Consider the following 21,766-nt stretch of genomic DNA (forward strand, 5'->3'; position numbering starts at 1 on the left):
AACAAACACTCTTTTGAAACGTCATTTCAAAAAGTGTATTCCTGTAAAATTAGCCCGCGGCTATCGAAAATGGGACGCAATGCCGTACGCCTCTAAAAACCGTCACTACAATACAAACTACTTAGATAAAGACGGAATTTTTGTCCAGCTAGCAAGCACTAAGCAAACAGTTAAATGTGCGACTAACTCTCTTCAAGCAACAATTTTAAAATGACTAGAATAATTTGCGATATCTCAAACTCAGGTAAACAGTAACTGTGACGCAATAATGAAAGACATTGTCACGCAATTCAAACAGGTGTTCAAAGGTGGTTATGCAATGTTTCATGTTTAAACAGGTTTGACACAAGTCTTACGAACGATGGTGCAATCTCTGCTCATGTTTAGGAAAAATTCCATGACGTAATACGCTAACATTCAGTAGACCTGAACGGTTTTTATATGACGTATGATTAGGTGAACAATTGTCTGGAACACAGATTACGCCTGATAGACAGAGGTACAAACCCGAGACACAAACATAGGAAAACAAACACACAACATAGAACTAACAAGTCATAACACGCGGCAATTTAATTGAAAGACTGTTGAGAGATAGGAGTTATTAGTTAACCGTATCTGTCACTGGCGTAGACCCTATGGTCTCGCCCTCTGCTAATTCAGTAATTTCACATAGAAGCAGTGACGCTAAAAACCTGAGATTTCTTGACTTTTACTTTTTTTTCTTGCCCCAAATTTTAATCCCGATTATGTTGATATCGGATAATTGTGAAGTTCACAATAAACCTTTTGTCACAGCCAGTAATGAAATGCAAAAAATTTGCTGAAATTCAATAGCTTGATTGACGGTTTACTATTAGCGTGCGGTTTCATTTTGTGTCTGTCAGTCACAACACGACGGCGCTAAAATTCCATTTCCTACCCAGGCGTCAAAATCCGTCATTTTTACATTGATTCAGTGTCGATTTTGCTGTCTGGGCTGGGAGCCGGTCTCTGACGCGAAACGAGTCATTTTTTGCTGGCATACATCAATTAGGAAGGTAATTTGTTATTGGCGCAAATTGCTTTGTAGTGCAAAAAGTGCATGGAATACTGTTTGCACCGAAACGGAAAACAAAATTGATGAAATTCTGTGTTCAATGCAAAAAGACTTTCAAAATAAAATGTGAACTGAGAAATTTGACCAAGAAATGGCGAAAATAGGTCAAAAACCGACTCTTTATCACCTTTTCTACATAAAATACACAATCACGAATATATTTTGCAAAATAAATTGATTGAAGTGATAGATAAGGCTTTTGACCAACGGCATACTTTTTCCCGTTGTTATTTGATATAAGCCGACGGAGTAATTAGCAATAAGAGAGACGTAGACCTGATGGTCTCGGCCAGTGGCTCTTGCCGCCAAAAGGAAGCAGTGACAGATACGGTTAAGAGTTATGCATTTGTAACAAATCAAAACAATTAAAAATTAAAAATGTAAAATGCTCCAAAATTCACATTTTGAACTGAGCTTGCACAATATTCTTGAAAATTTCAATACTGACAATTTCCTACCGATCAGCATTACAAATAAAGGAGTGCAAAATATGCCTATGAAGATGAAGACTGAAATCAAGGAAGAAGATATAACAAATGCCTAACAGGTAATGAAACGAGGAAAACCAGTTGGACCAGATGATATTTCACGGGAACGACTGGAACGAAATGGCTAATCGCTATTTTTCAGACGATAATGAAGACGATCATACCAGTGGAGAAGTAGGGCGGTGAATCCAAGTTTCAAAATAAAGAGAGAAGAACAAGAGTATGGAATTATTGTGGCATCATACTCACCTGGCATACGTTGAAGTTGTGGGAGAAAGTATTCGAAAAAAGTTTTTAACAAACTTTTCATTTTCATGCCGGGAAGGAGCACATCAGATACAATATTACCGTTGGGTCAGTTGATGGAGTAGTACAGAGAGAGACAAGACGATGTGCATTGCGTATTTATCGACCTAAAGAAGGAATACGATCGGGTGCCCAGACAGAAGATTTAGAACTAAATAACAAACAGCGAATTGCTCTACTCTCCCTAAAGAAACTTTTTACCATGAAGAAGCACAATCTTCGTGCACCAACAACACCACAACAATTACAGGCAGCAACATATGATTTATTGATTAGGCCTGCTAGCACTTCACTTATGCCTTGAACAGTTCAATTGCCTAATCGTCAACCAGTCAAATAAGTTCAAAAATTGCTGAGCTTATGCTTATCTAGCACTTCCAAAAAAATCAATAAAAAATCATGAAGTAAACGTGATTATTACATTACGCTGACATACAATCATACATGCTATAATATTCTTACTCCTGTATGCAGTCCTTACATAATTTACTGTAGTAGATGATACAATTTTGAAGAACGTTTTATCAAGGATTTATAGAACTCTCTGTGGACCAACAGAAATTTCAGGTGGACCACCAGTGGTCCACCTGGACCACGTTGAGAATCACTGGTTTATATGATAGGTATATGATATGATAGGTATATGTTATGATAAGGTGCCAAGACAGAAGATTTGGAGCCGTCTTTGAATGAAGAAAGTAGAGGATAAGTATGTTCGTCTGATCTAAGACAAGCACCAAGGAAGTAAGACGCTAAGAGAAAGTGCAGGATAGGAATCACTCAGAAACTTGAGGTAACGATCGGGTTGCATCAAGATGATGACAATAAGTAGGAAAAAGAGAGAATATATCAAACTCTACATGTCAACAGAAAATAATTATGAAAATCAGACAGAAATATAATTACAAGGAGAAATAGTGAAACAAGTAAAATAGTTCAAATGTCTTGATTCGACAGTTCATGAGAACGAAGCAAGTGACTGAGACGTGGAAAGATATGTCAGACAGGATGGGGAGCATCGAAGAAAATAACAGAAGTCATGTTTAACCGAAAGGTGCAAGAAAAACTGAAGGGGAAACTCTATAAAACGATGGTAAGACCAGCAATGTTGTATAAGATGCAGGCGGTAGCCCTGACGCAGTCACAGGAAGGAAAAATGCAAGTGGCAGAAATGAAAATGCTGCGATGGTTTCTGGGGTGGACGAAGGAGGACAGAGTAAGACATGAAATCATCAGAGAACGAATGTAAGTCGGAGAGTTGGAAGACAAGCTGAAAAAGACACGCTTTAAGCGGTTGAGTCACGTCGTAAAGTGAGACGAAAATTATGTCGGTTGAAAAATGAGACGATTGGAAGTAAAGAAAGCAAGAAAGCGAGGAAGGCGGAAAACAAGATGGAGAGATTGTGTAGCAGAAGATATGGAAATAGTGAAAGTAAAGGAAGAAAATGCTGCTGAAAGAGTTATATAGAGGGCGATCATTTGCAATGGCGACATCACTTAAAGTTGGAGAAAAGCCAGAAGAAGAAGAAGAATATGCCTATCCGGAGTTAGGAATTGTCGCGGTTATGAAGTTACAAGCTTTGCTATATTAGAGGTGCCCTGTGCGTCAGTTGAACACTAAACAGAATCACGTTTTAAAGTTTAATTAAGCATTCTACCTTTTTAATGCAAAAGTACTTTACATAAATAATTATTTAATGAAAATAATGTTGATGTGATTGTTTGGGGCAGACAGATATGGTCCATTTTCATGGAAATTGGCAAAGGATAATTGAAAACGCCTGATACCGTTTAGACGACAATAACTCATGGACCGATACATCTAACTTACTTTCCTTCATTATTATTATACTCTTGCTCACTGGAATTTCAAAGCAAAAAGGAAATCAACGAGTTTGGGAAAGACTCCATGTGGAAAAATTCAACATTCATGAAAATTCGTGAACACAAACAAATCAAACTCGTTTGCAATTGTGACGAAACAATCTCAGGGTCTGTTAGCTGACCTAGAAACTTTTATTACAAGTGGAGTTTGTAATAGCCCGGATGTTGCATCGTTGCTTCAAATCGTGCAATCTTAAACTTTTTGTGGCGTCTGAAATGTTATTTCTCACAGCAACAAGTAAAAACTTTGCAAGATTGGAAGGCAGTCGCAATGTTGCAAGATGGGAAGGCAGTCGCAATGTTGCAAGATTGGAAGGCAGTCGCAATGTTGCAAGATGGGAAGGTAGTCGCAATGTTGCAAGATGGGAAGGCAGTCGCAATGTTGCAAGATGGGAAGGCAGTCGCAATGTTGCAAGATGGGAAGGCAGTCGCAATGTTGCAAGATGGGAAGGCAGTCGCAATGTTGCAAGATTGGAAGGCAGTCCATCGCAATGTTGCAAGATGGGAAAGCAGTCGCAATGTTGCAAGATGGGAAGGCAGTCGCAATGTTGCAAGATGGGAAGGCAGTCGCAATGTTGCAAGATGGGAAGGCAGTCGCAATGTTATCTTTGAAACGACAAACAAATTGTAATAACGTGGAAAGTAAACTTTTTTATTATAATTACAAATTATAATTGTCGTACAAAAACCAATAAAATTTAACATTTGCCGAAACTTTCCTTTGTTTCAAATGAATATTCACTAGAAGCATTTTGATAAAAGTTTGTGTAATATTATACGGAACAATTATGAAATCTCTTTATGCGTGGCTAAGATGAGTCAGGGACTTAGTGGATTGGTACTTATGGACATTTGTGTGGTGTGTCAGTATTATCAAAAGGTTTGTTTAGCTTATTCATGTTAAAACATAAGATTCGTTGTTTCAAACTTCTAAAATATTTTGTTGAAAGCAAAAAGCTTATGTGACGTATCATAATATGAGGAGGAAAGGTTAACAGCAACCAACATCACGCTATAGCGATATTATAGAGATAATACAAAGCAAGAAATATCATCTTGTTTTTGAGTGTGACACCACAATATTAATAAATATTGTAAAAGCTTTCGTATAAATGGGTCTTGTAATATTTATCACAGTTGTGGAACTACGCAATGAAATTTACACTATTCGCACCTTAGCACTTCAGTGAGCTAGTTCAAATTATTATGACGTCATAGATGCCTCAAAGAAAAGGTTATGAGCTTCAAATTCCCATTAATCCGAGGCCAAGCCACACTGCTTTAGTAGCCCTTCCTTGTTGGTAATTTTTTATTACACGTTTATGTTTCTTATTTTTGTAAGACAAGTTTAGAAATATTTTTGAAGTAGTCAGAAAAATGTTTGTTTCGTTTCGAAATTTCAAAACATTTCTTTTCGATGCAAAAATATTTGCCATGATTTCTTTGCAATTGAATTATGTTTCTTTGTGAAAGATTTCGTTTTGATCAAAAATGTTTTGAACAGCTTAATTTGGAAACTAAATTATGTTTAGTAAAAAATTGTAAAATTATTAAAATAAAACTCTTCGTGTAATATTTATCCTGCATTCAAAACATTTGAAATTCATTCATTTAAACATTTCCACAAAACCCTGATTAACAATTTTGTTGATATTTATTAACGTTTGTTTTTTATCAAATGAACAAAATGCAAAGAGATGTAATGTTACTTTAAAGTATTCCTTTTTTTTAAATGTTACTTTTAAAATATCTACATTCTTACTGCAACAAACTTTACAATGTTTTTTGTGTCATTCCAGCTTCGCAATAAAATCAACAAAATATTTTGCTAATTGGTTAGCCTATAACATTTTTCTGCATTTTTGAGTTTCCGTTGTTACGAAGATTAAAATCTTGAAGCTGATTTGTTATTGCAAAGCTTTGCATAGTTACAATTGATGATGAAGCAAGATTCATTGACAAGTAAAACTACTTATACAACATTTCAATTAAAATATGGTAACATAGCAACAGTTTGCAAACTCTCAATGTCTATCATCATTAAGCTCAATGCTCGGATGCTTTAACAACCGAGCAATTATTGCCATAATTATGGAAACCATTTCAATCAAATATAAACAGTACAAACCTTCATGTCCAGATGGAACACAACTTTGCTTCGGTAAATTGTAGATCATCGTTGTATGAAACTGCCTCTTGTCAACATGTTTGATCACTTGTTGATACTGCCGCTGGTCAATCTGGACCACTGCTCGATCAACATGCTGATGGACAGTTGTAGAAAACTGTCGGTTGTCCTGGTAAGTCAGTTGTTGCTGAGCTTGTCCTGTAAGGAAATTTATTAAATATTGTTTTGACAATTAACATGTGAGCCTTGAATTTAACGTAAGAAGACGTCGATGGCTTGATGTCGGGATCATGGCGGTTGTAAGTTTTGTTCTCTTTCACTAAAATGAAGCAATATATTTAAAAATGTTTAAAATACGTAAAAAGCAATGCTATCAAAATTATCAACATGTTAGGGCAACCATCAAATCAAACTCACCTTCATCCACCACTTCCTCACTTGGAACATTTGAATTTTGTTCGTCGTTGCTAGAAAGTGACATTTTTTTAATTTGAAAATGTCGACGGAATAGAATACTAAAACTTAGTAGTTAATGCTACAAAATGTAATTCTAAATGGTTATAACGCTGTTTTCCTCATGAAAGAGAGAAGCAATTATGAAGTTTGACTGAGCAAATCAGCATAAACTCTTGGTTTGAATAATAACTTTGGGAGGCGCTTGTAACTTTTTAGCGTAAGTTTCTGGCGTCGTAGAGCTGTTAAGGTTCTCGCCACTCGACATATCATCGCTACTTACACTAGAAACAGCAAAATGTACTATTTTATTTACTGTTTTGGTTTGACCACCACATAGATTCGAATCTAAATCTACCAACTAATAATAATGTTATGGTTTTATTTATTGTCGCTCTACAACAGCTAAGGTCTTTTAGCGACAGGGCTCATTTTTAATTCATATCAGGTTTAAGATGTTATCACATTATTACCCGACTCATTCTCACTGCGCTATGCAGGATAGAACACAATCGGTACCGTTTTTAAAGTCTTCGGTTTGACCCGACCTGGAATCGATCTCAGATCTACCAGCACCAGAGCCGAAGGCGAAACCACTCGGCCACTGAGCTGGTAACCTACCAACTACTCCTAAGCCCTCAGCAGCTCGCGTTTTATAGACGAATGATCACGTGAGCAAGACATTGCCAGGGATATAATAGAAAAAATGAAATACTTTAGGTGAAAAAGGTTTTGCCTCACAGGCATAAACAAAATGATACTCTGTTTTACGTAGTTGTAATGTTGGTTAATGTTGAAACATTTTATTTGCGATTTTAAGTTTGTTTGCAATTTATGCTATTTTTAAAATTTAAAAACCGGAAGTTTAAGAAACCGGAGATTTTGACGTTAACGCTCCAACCTCATTGAGAATGATCAATTTAATTTATTTTTAAATGTTTTATTATTTATTATGATATTTTAACATTGATCTGCTATTTTTCTTCGTCACCTTAAAGCTTTAATGTCCTCTGACACTTTGTACAAATTGAAATGGCACGCTCCACGTGCCACGCACGTAGATAATAATAATGTCGCAAAATTTTAAAACACATTGTTTCATTGTAAAATCGTTCAATTTCTTATTTTTTTTGTTTCAATTTTGTGTTTCTATCGAAACAAAAGCGAAATGCACGGGAATGTTAAACTACGGAAAAGCGTCTTGAAGCACAAAATGCATGGCATTGCATATAAAACGCTTAGTCGTAGCATACACAATCTATTAATTATCGCAAAGGAGTGTTATAAAACAAGCCTACCAAACTTCATTATTACAAAGCATTACAAAATTGTAGATCAGGACCACCCATCTAACCAACAGTTGTACAATGCATTATTTTGACAATTTCAATTACTCTGCTTGTTAATACAATATATGGCGATGTTGAAACAAAATAAATTGACCTGACTTGACAAACCGACAAGTTGGTTCCAATACAAAGCGTGGCTTCTTTACACAAAGTATGGTATGGTATGACACGCTACCAACTATAAACAGAATGACCTCACAATGCAAGAGTCTATGATTTCACACACAGCAAGATAAAATTACTGAGAAACAAACATTTAAACATCAGCTCTAATTAATTATTAGGAATCCATGATTCCCATAGACTTCAAGCTAACATGTCAGGATTAAATTGAGTCAAAGTAATGTTTTCAGTTCCAACTTTTGAAGGATAACTTTTCTTTGACAATGTTGTTTTTAACACAAAGTTCTTACCAGGTCAATAGGAACGCGCGGCTTCCATTATTTTAAACACAATAAGGAAAGTTCAAATTACAAACGACCCAGAGAATCCAAGCAATTCCATCCACTCCACAATAACACGTCTGTTTGGTTTTGTTATGTAAGCGTCGTCGACTCACAAGGGAGTTGCCACTGTGATCTGTCGTCTGTGATGACGAAAAAGCTTAAATATCCATCCTCACACACGCCAAAAAGTTGAAGACATTTCAATGGAGAAAAAACTTCAAGAATATTTTATGTTTATAAAAAGTTAAGAAAAAAAATTGTTTCGTCTTGAATGCACTTCTGTGGTTTTTCGTTTTAAGCTGATAGTGGTCTAAATCAGTGGTTCTCAAACTACAGTACAAAATACTGTCGCAAATGTGTTCAAAACCTCTCAGACTCCATGCCCGCCCTATTCAAAATGTCATCAAAAAAAAAGGTTATCACACTAAATATTACTACATATGATACAATTTGGTGTGTATTGAAGGTGTTCGATATATGATAAAGTTTGTTGAATTTTTAATAATAAAAATTAAAAAAAAAAAACATATTAATCTGCTTTTTAATTTTTTTTTCCAAAAGTTTGTAAACTTTTTGCCGGCACTGTATTTGTCTTGGCGGAACCCTTTTGAAAGCCTCAAAACGGCCACGACCCTTTGCAAATTTTATTATCTGAGATTTTGTTTCATCACAAAACGCAAACAAATGTGTCATGCAGTAGAATATAACTTATAATCTTGTCCTTTATAATCACAGTACCTAGCTGCATTCTCATACAATTATTTATTTTACACGTTACAATGCTGTAGCTCGACGTTGATAACACGATTACAATATCATTTTGTGATGACAATGCACAGAGTCATTGAGGCCTTTCGCAACAGACTTCTACAATGTCATAATGGCTTCCTCTTTGAGAAGTAGGTATTTTGTATTGTCACATCACAACAGGTAAAACCTATTACACTAATTAAGCCACAAGCAATGTTTAAATATGGTAATCTATCAATCACGCGCAAATTTGAAAAGTTTTACGGAACACTTGGGGGTTCTTAAACATGTAAAATTTGTTGAGATATCGCGCTCAGGACTTGTCAGAACTTGTCGATTGCATTACCGGTTGGCAAAAGTCACATGATGAAAAACCAAGGAAAATGACGATGTATGATGCTGGAACAGCCCTTCAAATTTGTTTGAACATTCAACTTTTTTACGACACAATGCTCATGGTTTCAACATAAGCCACTCATTGTAGCATGTTCAAAGCATAAATATTTTAACCTGTTAAGTGCGTATGACGACAATTGTCGTCCGAGACAGTCGCTCTTGCTGTGCGTAAGACGACAATTGTCGTTTTCATGATCGCAGCTATTCATAGCGCTTTTAATTTCGCTTTCCTCTATTCGCTTTGTCTGGAAGGCGCAATTATGACGTATGAAAAAACATAGATGCATTGTTTACACTACAATAACGATTGCAGCCTGACGGAAATCATTAATCCCTAAATCACTCTATTACAATATTAGCTTCTGCACTCACCTACAGTATAACCACAATTGCAAGAATAAAAAGCTTTCATCCTAAATGTTTTGTTTTTTTCTGAAATGGCTTCCTTCCAGTGTACAAAAATTCGAACCACATCATGCGCGTTCAGTGAAGTCATGTGAAGTCATTTTGATGTAATGTTGCAAGCAGTAAGTTTCAGAAATATGTTGTTGTGTTCGAAAACATATTTTGTAACATATAGTCAACAAAACAATAGGGTTTTGTGTTGCTGGGTGCTGCTAATGTTAGAACAAGCGTCAGAAAATGATACAGTTTGAATATTTCCAAACTAAACTTACGTGTAGCCTACTTTGTTTAGCGTCCTATAAACGCTTAGAAATTATTCTGTTCTGTGAACTGATGTATTTTTTTCTTCATAATGAACAACTAGCTAAATAATTTCACAATGGTGAAAGGTATAATCACTTGAGAGTAATGCGATTACACCAGGAAACAATAGTCCAGCCGGAGACTTCTCCGCAACAGTCGATGAAAAGTTAAAGCAATAGACACAAAAGGAAATTGAACAAAAGCGTATTGTGCTGCGTCATGGGGGTTCCCCAATATCCTAGCAAGCAATAATGCGACGAAAAATACTGCGAGTGATCAAATTAAATACGCACAGTAAGGAGAGTTTCGAAAAAATAATTACGCACTTAACGGGTTAATCTGGTAATCCAAACTACACACCACTTTATATAGTCCAGCTGGGATAACAATATAAAACATATGCAATTGTCAACAATCGTCAATGGCGTATCTGAATAAGCGCTGCGAAGCGGTGAGTAAGATTGGTAGGTGGGTTATTGAATAATCATCGCAACAAGTTTAAGCTTATATGCGTCAAACAGTGCAGTCTCTGCCGCGTCTTTGCAGCGTCCATACATTGCAAGATTCAGCCGAAGACCATGCCGCACAAGCTCATTTATGACGTAATCGCCGTCGACGCCGCCATGCGGTGTCGACAACAACAACAACGCGTCGGATTTTTATCCAGTTATTTTGTTTGATTAACATTCCCTATTTTGCAGTAATATTTCACAAAATGTTAACAAATTAATTTACAAACTTTAGTTATTTTCAAAAGATTAATTTCAATTCTTGCGTGCAGCGGCGTATACAAAAGTTTTTCAAGGGAGGGGAAAGCATTCGAAATAATTTTCTAAACGAAATGAAAACAAATTAAAAACGTTCATTTGCTAATCTTCGTCGTATGAGCTGTTCTTTCGGACTATATGTTTGGGCATGATGTCATCAGCCACTCGACAGTCTCGTCATCCAGGGCCTTCAGTCCAAGCGTTCCATGTGGTGGTTGATGGATTGGGCAGCCATGAACGACATGATCTACTGTCTGGTCTGTGGCGCCACACTCGCATCCCGGTGAGGGAGCCAGGCCCCATTTGCACATGTCTGAACGAAAGCGACCGACGCCGGTTCGTAGGCGGTTAAGCCGGACCCATGCAAGTCTTGCGAGGGACATTCCCGGAGGGTGGGGATCGACGTCGGGTAGAAAATCACGGAGTCGGGAGGTGTTGTTTTGCCACTCCATGTTCCATGTGTAGTTCGTCCAGTGTGCCGCACTTATTCCAAGATCTTCAATGTTGTTCAGAAGCTGTCGTGCGGCGGGCACAAATGGGGTCTTGATTTCAGTCGCTGCTGTCCTCCAGGTAGGCGCTGGAGTGTACTGTGGAGGAGGTGGTCTGGGTCCAGTGCGCGACGAGCAAGGGAAATCATGGCTCCTTTACGGCGAAGCTCAGCAGGTTGGATGCCTGCAAGGATGGAAAGGCAGTCCGTTGGAGTGGGACGCAGGCATCCAGTCACAGTGCGTAGTGCGTCATTGATGGCGGTGTCAATGTGGCGGGTGTGAGAGCTGCGGCACCACACTGGTGCGCAGTACTCAGCGGTAGAATGGACGAGGGCCAAGGTAGCTGTGCGAAGGGTTTTCGCATCAGCTCCCCAGCCGGAACCCGCTAGCCGCCTCAAAAGTGCAACGCGCGCAGATAGTTTTTTGCGCAGTGACTCCAGGTGTCGTCGGTACGTGAGTGACCTGTCCAGGGTTACGCCGAGGTAGGTGGGTTCGGCGCAGTAGGGGAGGTGTTCGTCATCGGTGGTAATGTTGATCTCACGTTTTGCTTCCTTGTTGTTTAGATGGAAGGCCGCCGACACTGTCTTTGCCTTGCTGAGCTGTAGCTTCCATTTCTGGAGATATGTTGATATAGTTGACATGTCCTGGCTTAGGTTCCTCTCCATTAACTGCCAATCTCCGGCTGGATGCAGGAGAGCCAGATCGTCTGCGTAAGCATACTTCCTGGAGATGGTGTCAGGAAGGTCATAGATATAAGTGTTAAAGAGGAGGGGAGCCAGGACAGAGCCCTGTGGGACGCCGTTCCTGAGTCGACGTAGTCTACTTCGTCGGCCGCTACCGGTGGAAAGGGTAAAGCTGTGGTTTTGCACAAGTTCCATAAACATATGGACCATGTGCCTGTCAGGAAGGAGACGGAGTAGTTTGCAGGTAAGGCCGCTGTGCCATACAGTGTCGTAGGCAGCCGTGAGATCGACAAACACGGCGCCAGCCTTCTTTTTTGCCGAGAAGCTGTCCTCGATATCTTGGGTCATCAGAGTGACCTGGTCTACGGTTGATCTTCCGTGGCGAAAGCCGGCTTGTTCCCGAGGGAGCTGAGGGTCTATTATCGGTTCGACACGGGCGTAGATAAGTCTCTCGAGAATCTTGAAGGGGATACAGAGCAGAGAGATGGGGCGGTAGCTCTTCGGATCCCCTGGGGGCTTCTTCGGCTTTGGGACTGCAACCACTAGGGCTCTTCTCCAGATTCTTGGGATGCGCAGGTGACGCAAGCAGCAGGAAAGGAAGTCTTTTAACCAGGACCTCATAGAGGGGGCAGCTTGGAGTATTAGTTCCGGGCATAGGTGGTCAAGGCCCGGGGATTTGCCTGGCTTTAGGTGCTGGAGGGCGGAGGCAAATTCTTCTGGGGTAAACTCACCAGAGATGTTGCCCTCGACAGGTGTTGGGACCTTCCAGAGGTCCGTCATTTCCTTGAGGACGGACTTGTCTGATTCACGGTCTCTCGTTCTGTGCACTCCATTTTTCACAAGTTGTGAGGCGATGGCATTTGCTGAAATGGGGCATTGGCGACGAGAGGCACGTGATCTGCCAGTGAGGTTGTTGAGTGTACTCCATGCTGTGCGGCTGGAGTGCGTGAAGTCGATTGAGTCTATGGCTTCTGTCCAGCGCTTCTTCCTCTTTGAATCCAATCTTGCCAGCAGGGCTGTTGCTGAGTTTGTGGTTGCGGTGCCCTGGGGGGGAACGGAGGAAGTCGTGGTAGAGCCTGTCGCACTCCACATTCCAGCAAGGTATGTAGTTCTTCCGTCGACCTCGCGGGATGGAGTCTTTTGCCGCAGATATGATTGCATCACAGAAGTCCTGGTAGGCTTCATCCACTTTGATGGTGTTTTGATTTGCTAATAATAACCAGTAAGTTATAATTGTATGAGATTGGCCTACCATAGCTATCTAGTCAGTTTGCATTGATGATAATTTGCTAGTGATAACCAATAAGTTATAATTGTATGAGATTGGCCTTTCATAGCTACCTATTCAGTTTGCATTGATGATAATTTGCTAGTAATAACCAATAAGTTATAGTTGTATAAGATTGGCCTACCATAGCTACTAATAGTAACCAGTAAGTTATAATTGTATAAGATTGGCCTACCATAGCTATCTATTTAGTTTGCATTGATGATCTCTCTCTCTCTTTAGGTATCATAGCTGATGCAGCCCTCGATGTACAATGATGTTCCAGTTTGATCGATCTCGTGCTTCTTGCCAAATTTTAGTAGGGTTTTTGATAAGTGGTTGAAAATTGTGCAAAAATTTGAATCTTTGTGCTCCTCTTGACCGTTTACCTAGAATTTTTCCACTTAAAGATAAATCTTCAAGTTCGCCTTTCCTTATAATGTGACCTAAGAACTTCAGCTGTCGCATTTCTAAAGATCTCAGTATCTGCTGCTCCTGGCCCATCTGTTGGAGAACTGCTCTGTTGGTTCGAAAAGCTGTCCATGGAATTTTAAGAATTCTTCGGTAAAACCACATTTCTGCAGCTTCAATTTTATTTCGGGTTTTTGCCGTTAGTGTCCAGGTTTCACATCCGTACATCAAAATTGACCAAACAAAGCATTTTAACAAACGAATTTTTAAGGTTTTGGAGAGCTTTCGATCTTTAAAGATTTTTGCCATGGTGTTGAAACTTGACTTTGATAATGCAATGCGTCGTCTAATTTCTTCTTCACATCGGGTGCTTGGATTCAGTATTGAGCCCAAATAATTAAATTTTTGAACCTGTTCAATTTTGTTATCATTGCAGTACACGCAAATTGTTGGTTCAGGAAGACGTTTCGAGACTGCCAGAGTTTTGGTTTTGTTAATGTTGATTTTTAGTCCATATTTTTCACTGGATGTTTGAACTGCATCAAGTAAAACTTGCAAACCACATTGTGACGTTGCAAGCAAGACTGTGTCATCTGCATATCGAATGTTATTTATAAGTTTTCCGTTTATATTAATTCCTTCATCAATTTCTTCCAGTTCTCTAAGGATGAGTTCACTATACAAATTGAAGAGAAATGGGCTCATGACACAGCCTTGTCGAACACCTCTTGATATTTCCATCCATTCAGTGATTCCATCGGGAAGCATAACAGCGGCTTGCTGCTTGTAGTATAGATTGTGTATCATACGGAAATCTTTATCATCAATCCCAATTCGTTTTAGTGATGAAAGAAGCTGGAAATGGCGTACTTTATCGAAAGCTTTTTGATAATCTATGAAACACAGAAATACATCTTGTTGGTGTTGAATTGAACGTTCACACAGCATGCGAACTACAAAAATTGCATTTCTGGTTCGTCTGTCAGGCATGAATCCGTATTGGCAAGCAGATATTTCCGGTAAAATCTTTCTTCGTATTCTTTGGAGGACAATTTTTAAGAGCAGTTTTAATGTATGTGACATTAGACTTATCGTTCTGTGGTTTCCACACTCAAGTGCATTTGGTTTTTTCGGGAAAGCAATAAAAAGAGATTTCAGCATATCCTCAGGTAATTCACCATTTTCATAAATGGTATTAATGAGATTCCACAACAAGTTTATTCCATCTTCTTTCAAGGCAATCAACATTTCCACCACAATTTCATCTGGGCCTGCTGCCTTTCCGGTTTTTGAATTATCTAAAGCCCACTGTACTTCTTCCTTTAATATTGGTGGTCCTGTTTCACAATTAATCATATTATCAATATCTTCTCTGTCATCTTGAAAAAGGGTAGTAATGTATTCTTCCCAACGTTTCTTCACATCTTTCGGTTCATAGAGAATTTTGCCATCAGAAGATCGAATGCACTTCGATGTTAATACAGGACCGGTGTTGGATATTAAGCGTATTTCCTTGAACAGTTCCTTCGGGGTGATGTCTTTGAGCCTTTCAATTTTTTCACACTTTTCTTCTAACCATCGTTCTTTTGCAGATTTGCACTTTTCTTGAATAGATTGATGAATTTTGTTATATTTTTCGCGGTTTGTTTTTGACTGTCTTCTTTCTGACATAAGATTTTTTATTTCTTCTGTCATCCAGTGAGGCTGTTTAGTTCGTCTGGTTTCTTTTGGTATAACTTTATCTGCTGCTGTTAGGATACTTGTTTTGAGATTGTCCCACTGATTATCTACTGTTTCTTTCTTTTGGTTCAATGGGAGATTGTCCAGGACAGCATGACAAAAATCTGTTCTTATTACAGGATCTTTTAGAGCAGTTAACAGATATTTCGGTTTGCGTTTCGGTTGTTTTAGTGTGTTTAAACGAATTTTGATTGTTGCAATTACAGGGTTATGATCACTGTTTACATCAGCACCTGGATAGGCTCTTGCATTAGAAATGGAAGACCTGTATCTTTCATTTATCATAATGTAGTCAATTTGATTTCTTGCTCGGTCACCAGGACTTGTCCAAGTATATCGACGCCGAGGATGTGCCGCAAACCATGTGTTCATAACAGCAAGCTTTTTTCCTTCACACCAGTCAATGAGCATCTCACCACGATCGTTTTGTGATCCAAGGCCGTGAGGTCCAACAGTTTTTTCATGTTTTTTGCAGCCAACTTTAGCATTGAAATCACCCATCACAATATTCACTTCCTGTGATTTACATTCTTTGTACAATTCATCCAGTGAGTCGTAGAAATCACCAATTTCCGAGTCATCTGCATCTGTTGTTGGTGCATAAGCAATAATCAGATTGATATTGAAAGGACTAGCTTTCAGTTTTACGAGAAGCAACCGATCAGATTTAGGCCAACTACCCAATATTGATTTAGAAAGTTGTTTGTCAATAATCACAGCAACACATCTTTGATGTTCATTACCTCCAGAGTATATAATTGTTTTATCATCTTTCACAAATTGACCAGTATTTGTCCATCTTACTTCGCAAAGACCCAAGCAGTTCATTCTCATTCTGTCCATTTCTAGAATAACATTGTCCAGTTTTCCTTGTTGGTAAAGTGTTCGTACATTCCATATGGCAATTCTTTGAGTTCGTTGTCGGAATGTTTTTGCAATAATTACAGTTGTTGAATGACGATCGAAGGAGCCCTGCAATTGATGACTCCGACTACCGGGCGAGGGGCTCTGGTTTCTAGAACTCGGAGACCCATTTACGCCGTTTCTCGTATTTTTGTTGAACTTTTGCATCATTGTAGACTTGGCCATAGTACTGAAGTAGGTAGGCCAGTTCCTTTCTTCAGCGCCTCTGTGTTTAGTCAGCCGCACTGCTTCCAGCCGTACCACGAGGAGGTACACAGATGACTTGGTGCCAAGAACGGCCACCCAACGGCATTGATGATAATTTGCTAGTAATAACCAATAAGTTATAGTTGTATAAGATTGGCCTACCATAGCTATCTATTTAGTTTGCATTGATGATAATTTGCTAGTAATAACCAATAAGTTATAGTTGTATAAGATTGACCTACCATAGCTACTAATAGTAACCAATAAGTTATAATTGTATGAGATTGGCCTTCCATAGCTACCTATTCAGTTTGCATTGATGATAATTTGCTAGTAATAACCAATAAGTTATAGTTGTATAAGATTGGCCTACCATAGCTATTAATAGTAACCGGTAAGTTATAATTGTATAAGATTGGCCTACCATTGCTATCTATTCAGTTTGCATTGATGATAATTTGCTAGTAATAACCAATAAGTTATAGTTGTATAAGATTGACCTACCATAGCTACTAATAGTAACCAGTAAGTTATAATTGTATAATATAAGATTGGCCTACCATAGCTATCTATTCAGTTTGCATTGATGATAATTTGCTAGTGATAACCAATAAGTTATAATTGTATGAGATTGGCCTTTCATAGCTACCTATTCAGTTTGCATTGATGATAATTTGCTAGTAATAACCAATAAGTTATAGTTGTATGAGATTGGCTTACCATAGCTACTAATAGTAACCTGTAAGTTATGATTGTATGAGATTGGCCTACCATAGCTATCTATTCAGTTTGCATTGATGATAATTTGCTAGTAATAACCAATAAGTTATAGTTGTATAAGATTGGCCTACCATAGCAACTAATAGTAACCAGTAAGTTATAATTGTATAAGATTGGCCTACCATATCTATCTATTTAGTTTGCATTGATGATAATTTGCTAGTAATAACACCATGTAACAAAAAATTAGTTGTGTCAAGTTTTTAGTATGTTTTGAAAGATATTGCTCATTAAAACATGCTTCTAGCAATTTTTTTCCACAAGTGTCGTTTAAAAAATATTTATTTAAGGTTTTTGTACTTCTAGTACCCTGTTTCTCAAGCTCTTATTCTAAATTCCTTATAAGGTCGGTGAACTATGACGTCATACTGGCTATCATTTTAGCTTCATAACTGTAGCTTGTATCATAACAATGATCTTTGTTTGGTCATAGTCGAGGAATAGAGCAAGTACAGAAATTTCAAATTGTTTTTATTTACTATCAATGTAATCAGAAAATATAGAACTTACAATGTTTCAATCATTCATTGTTTCTTACTGTGTTCTGTAAAAAGCTCTAGCCTAAATTGCTGATAAGTTGGAAATCGGATCATCACGTGAATGCAAACTTTCTACTGATTGTTTTGAAACTTTTTGCTATGTCTGTGGTATACCTATATCAGTAACCATATCAGACTAACAAGCGAAATGTGCAATGAAACAAAGCTAGAAGCAAAGCTTTTATAATTTATACTTATGAAATGTATTTTGATATGGAAATTAGTGACCAAATTGACCAAGTTAGAAGCTGTGCACCTTATGTGATCTGCAGAACACATCTCTCCAATTTAGATGGCTGACTAAGGGAAAACGACATTTGATACTACAGTATTTGCTATTTCAAGAGTTTGTAGAGAACCCCGAAACCATACAGAAGACCGTTGTTGCTATATGGTTGACAGTTCACGGTTTAGAAAAACAAAAAAACCGACATGACATTGCATATTCTTCCATGTTATGTTCTATTGCACATGTTTCGCATAGCAGTTAGTAGCTGAGTTGCCGATTCTCAAACCCTCGAGCAAAATAGCTGCTTAAGACACGTGTAGTGTCTGAAGATATAGAAAAAGTCTCTCATGACGAATTCAACATATACCTAATACAGACATAAATTCAGAATTTTGGTAATAGGCTCAACAAATCAACTTTTGGAAACAATGTGATGAAAGAAAATGAAAAATGGTGTGTTTCATGTCCATAAAAATGCATTTCCTGCACTCCCATCTTGATTGTGTTGATCCTTGTATGGATAATTGGTGGAAGCGGAAAAGATGGTGAAAGGTTTCATCTTATATGGAAAGAAAATATCTGGGCGGTGGATTTGTAGCATGAAAGAGGGGGGGGGGGTATATGGTCCGCAATACGAGAAGATTTCTCAGTGTATAGACGCAAGTCACACAAATGTGATCACTTTTGAAGTGTTTTCATCGTTGCATGATGCATATATGGATTATATTTGCATATTATTTCTTTGTGTTTGCATGCTTACACGTTTAATAGAAAACTATGCTGGTTAATACAGAAAATCTTTGAGTAAAACTAACAATCAGAAAAAGTGACATTTTATCAAAAGTAAGGACACTTCAGATTTTTTTTTTGGTATTTTCGTGATTAGTTTGAAGTAACAGAACACAATACCATACATATACAATACATAAAACGTTTTCTGCAACTAAAAATTTTGCGAAATTTTGTTACATGGTGTAATCAATAAGTTATAGTTGTATAAGATTGGCCTACCATAGCTACTAATAGTAACCAATAAGTTATAGTTGTATAAGATTGGCCTACCATAGCTACTAATAGTAACCAGTAAGTTATAATTGTATAAGATTGGCCTACCATAGCTACTTATTCAGTTTGCATTGATAATAATTTGCTAGTGATAACCAATAAGTTATAATTGTATAAGATTGGCCTACCATAGCTATCTATTCAGTTTGCATTGAAGATAATTTGCTAGTAATAACCAGTAAGTTATAAATGTATAAGATTGACCTACCATAGCTACCTATTCAGTTTGCATTGATGATAATTTGCTAGTAATAGTAACCAGTAAGTTATAATTGTATAAGATTGGCCTACCATAGCTACCTATTCAGTTGCATTGATGATAATTTGCTAGTAATAACCAATAAGTTATAGTTGTATAAGATTGGCCTACCATAGCAACTAATAGTAACCAGTAAGTTATAATTGTATAAGATTGACCTACCATAGCTACCTATTCAGTTTGCATTGATGATAATTTGCTAGTAATAACCAATAAGTTATAGTTGTATAAGATTGGCCTACCATAGCTACTAATAGTAACCAATAAGTTATAGTTGTATAAGATTGGCCTACCATAGCTACTAATAGTAACCAGTAAGTTATAATTGTATAAGATTGGCCTACCATAGCTACTTATTCAGTTTGCATTGATGATAATTTGCTAGTGATAACCAATAAGTTATAATTGTATAAGATTGGCCTACCATAGCTATCTATTCAGTTTGCATTGATGATAATTTGCTAGTAATAACCAGTAAGTTATAAATGTATAAGATTGACCTACCATAGCTACCTATTCAGTTTGCATTGATGATAATTTGCTAGTAATAACCAGTAAGTTATAAATGTATAAGATTGGCCTACCATAGCTACCTATTCAGTTTGCATTGATGATAATTTGCTAGTAATAACCAGTAAGTTATAAATGTATAAGATTGACCTACCATAGCTACCTATTTAGTTTGCATTGATGATAATTTGTTAGTTTGCAGCAGCTAGTTACTCATTTGGATAGATTCTGTATTGAAAACAAACAATTTGATACAACACTCTTGACGTCGCATATAATGTTTAACGTAGACGACGTTGTTGGCTTACAACACTCCTGACGTCGCATATTAATGTTTAACGTAGACGACGATGTTGGCTTACAACACTCTTGACGTCGCATATAATGTTTAACGTAGATGACGTTGTTGGCTTACAACACTCTTGACGTCGCATATTATGTTTAACGTAGACGACGATGTTGGCTTACAACACTCCTGACGTCGCATATTATGTCGTAGACGACGTTGTTGGCTTTCAACACTCTTGACATCGCATATAATGTTTAACGTAGACGACGTTGTTGGCTTACAACACTCCTGACGTCGCATATAATGTTTAACGTAGACGACGATGTTGGCTTACAACACTCCTGACGTCGCATATAATGTTTAACGTAGACGACGTTGTTGGCTTACAACACTCCTGACGTCGCATATAATGTTTAACGTAGACGACGTTGTTGGCTTACAACACTCCTGACGTCGCATATAACGTTTAACGTAGACGACGTTGTTGGCTTACAACACTCCTGACGTCGCATATAATGTTTAACGTAGACGTCGTTGTTGGCTTACAACACTCCTGACGTCGTATATAATGTTTAACGTAGACGTCGTTGTTGGCTTACAACACTCCTGACGTCGTATATAATGTTTAACGTAGACGTCGTTGTTAGCTTACAACACTCTTGACGTCGTATATAATGTTTAACGTAGATGACGTTGTTGGCTTACAACACTCCTGACGTCGTATATAATGTTTTACGTAGACGTCGTTGTTGGCTTACAACACTCCTGACGTCGCATATTATGTTTAACGTAGATGATGTTGTTGGCTTACAACACTCCTGACGTCGCATATTATGTTTAACGTAGACGTCGTTGTTGGCTTACAACACTCCTGACGTCGCATATAATGTTTAACGCAGACGACGTTGTTGGCTTACAACACTCCCGACGTCGCATATTATGTTTAACGTAGACGTCGTTGTTGGCTTACAACACTCCTGACGTCGCATATTATGTTTAACGTAGATGACGTTGTTGGCTTACAACACTCCTGACGTCGCATATTATGTTTAACGTAGACGAGGACCCAGGTAGCAACAGTCGTCGTGCAGCTTGCGTCATCAGGGCGGCTAGCGCTCACATTGGCGACATCGAAAATCGTTAGCGGTAAGCCAGCGCTTGAATGGTGAATATCGTCATGAATTTTTTTTCTTTACTGTTTATCGATTTCTGCTGGCTTCACGCCATCGACTTTCGCGCGAGAGACGCGCTTTCGATGTTCGCTCGTTTTCCGCTGACAACGCGCCGTCGAGTTTTCTACGACAGGCCTTAGAAAAATTTCGTCATCATACCGTTTTAGTTGCGCTTGATTGAAGTCACGTGCCATTTCAAACAAGCGGTTGATTTGAGTTGAAGCCTGTTTGTCCTTTGTCTAATTGTCAGTGGTGCCACTCCTAGTGTTTTTCACCAGATCTAGTGATTTTGGATTGCATCTAGTGTTCTAGTGTTTTTTATTAGCGATTTAGCTTTATGTTGGTGTGCATAAGTTTGAACAGTGTTTAAAGTAGCCTTAACTATTTTTTTTTTGGTTGTATCAATGTGTTTGTAGTGCTTGTCAAAGTGGACAGCAAGTTTTTTGTCTG

The 21,766-nt window shown here is 38.0% G+C and overlaps 1 protein-coding gene across 1 annotated transcript in view; it reads right to left on the reverse strand.

Annotated features, from left to right (window-relative positions):
- LOC145765718 (uncharacterized) overlaps positions 1–21,766 on the reverse strand; it is a 1,283,504-nt gene that overhangs the window by 807,709 nt on the left and 454,029 nt on the right. The gene's annotated exons all lie outside the window — the stretch shown is intronic.

Source organism: Aplidium turbinatum, chromosome 2, assembly GCF_918807975.1.
Source record: "Aplidium turbinatum chromosome 2, kaAplTurb1.1, whole genome shotgun sequence".
Classification (NCBI taxonomy): Eukaryota; Metazoa; Chordata; class Ascidiacea; order Aplousobranchia; family Polyclinidae; genus Aplidium; species Aplidium turbinatum.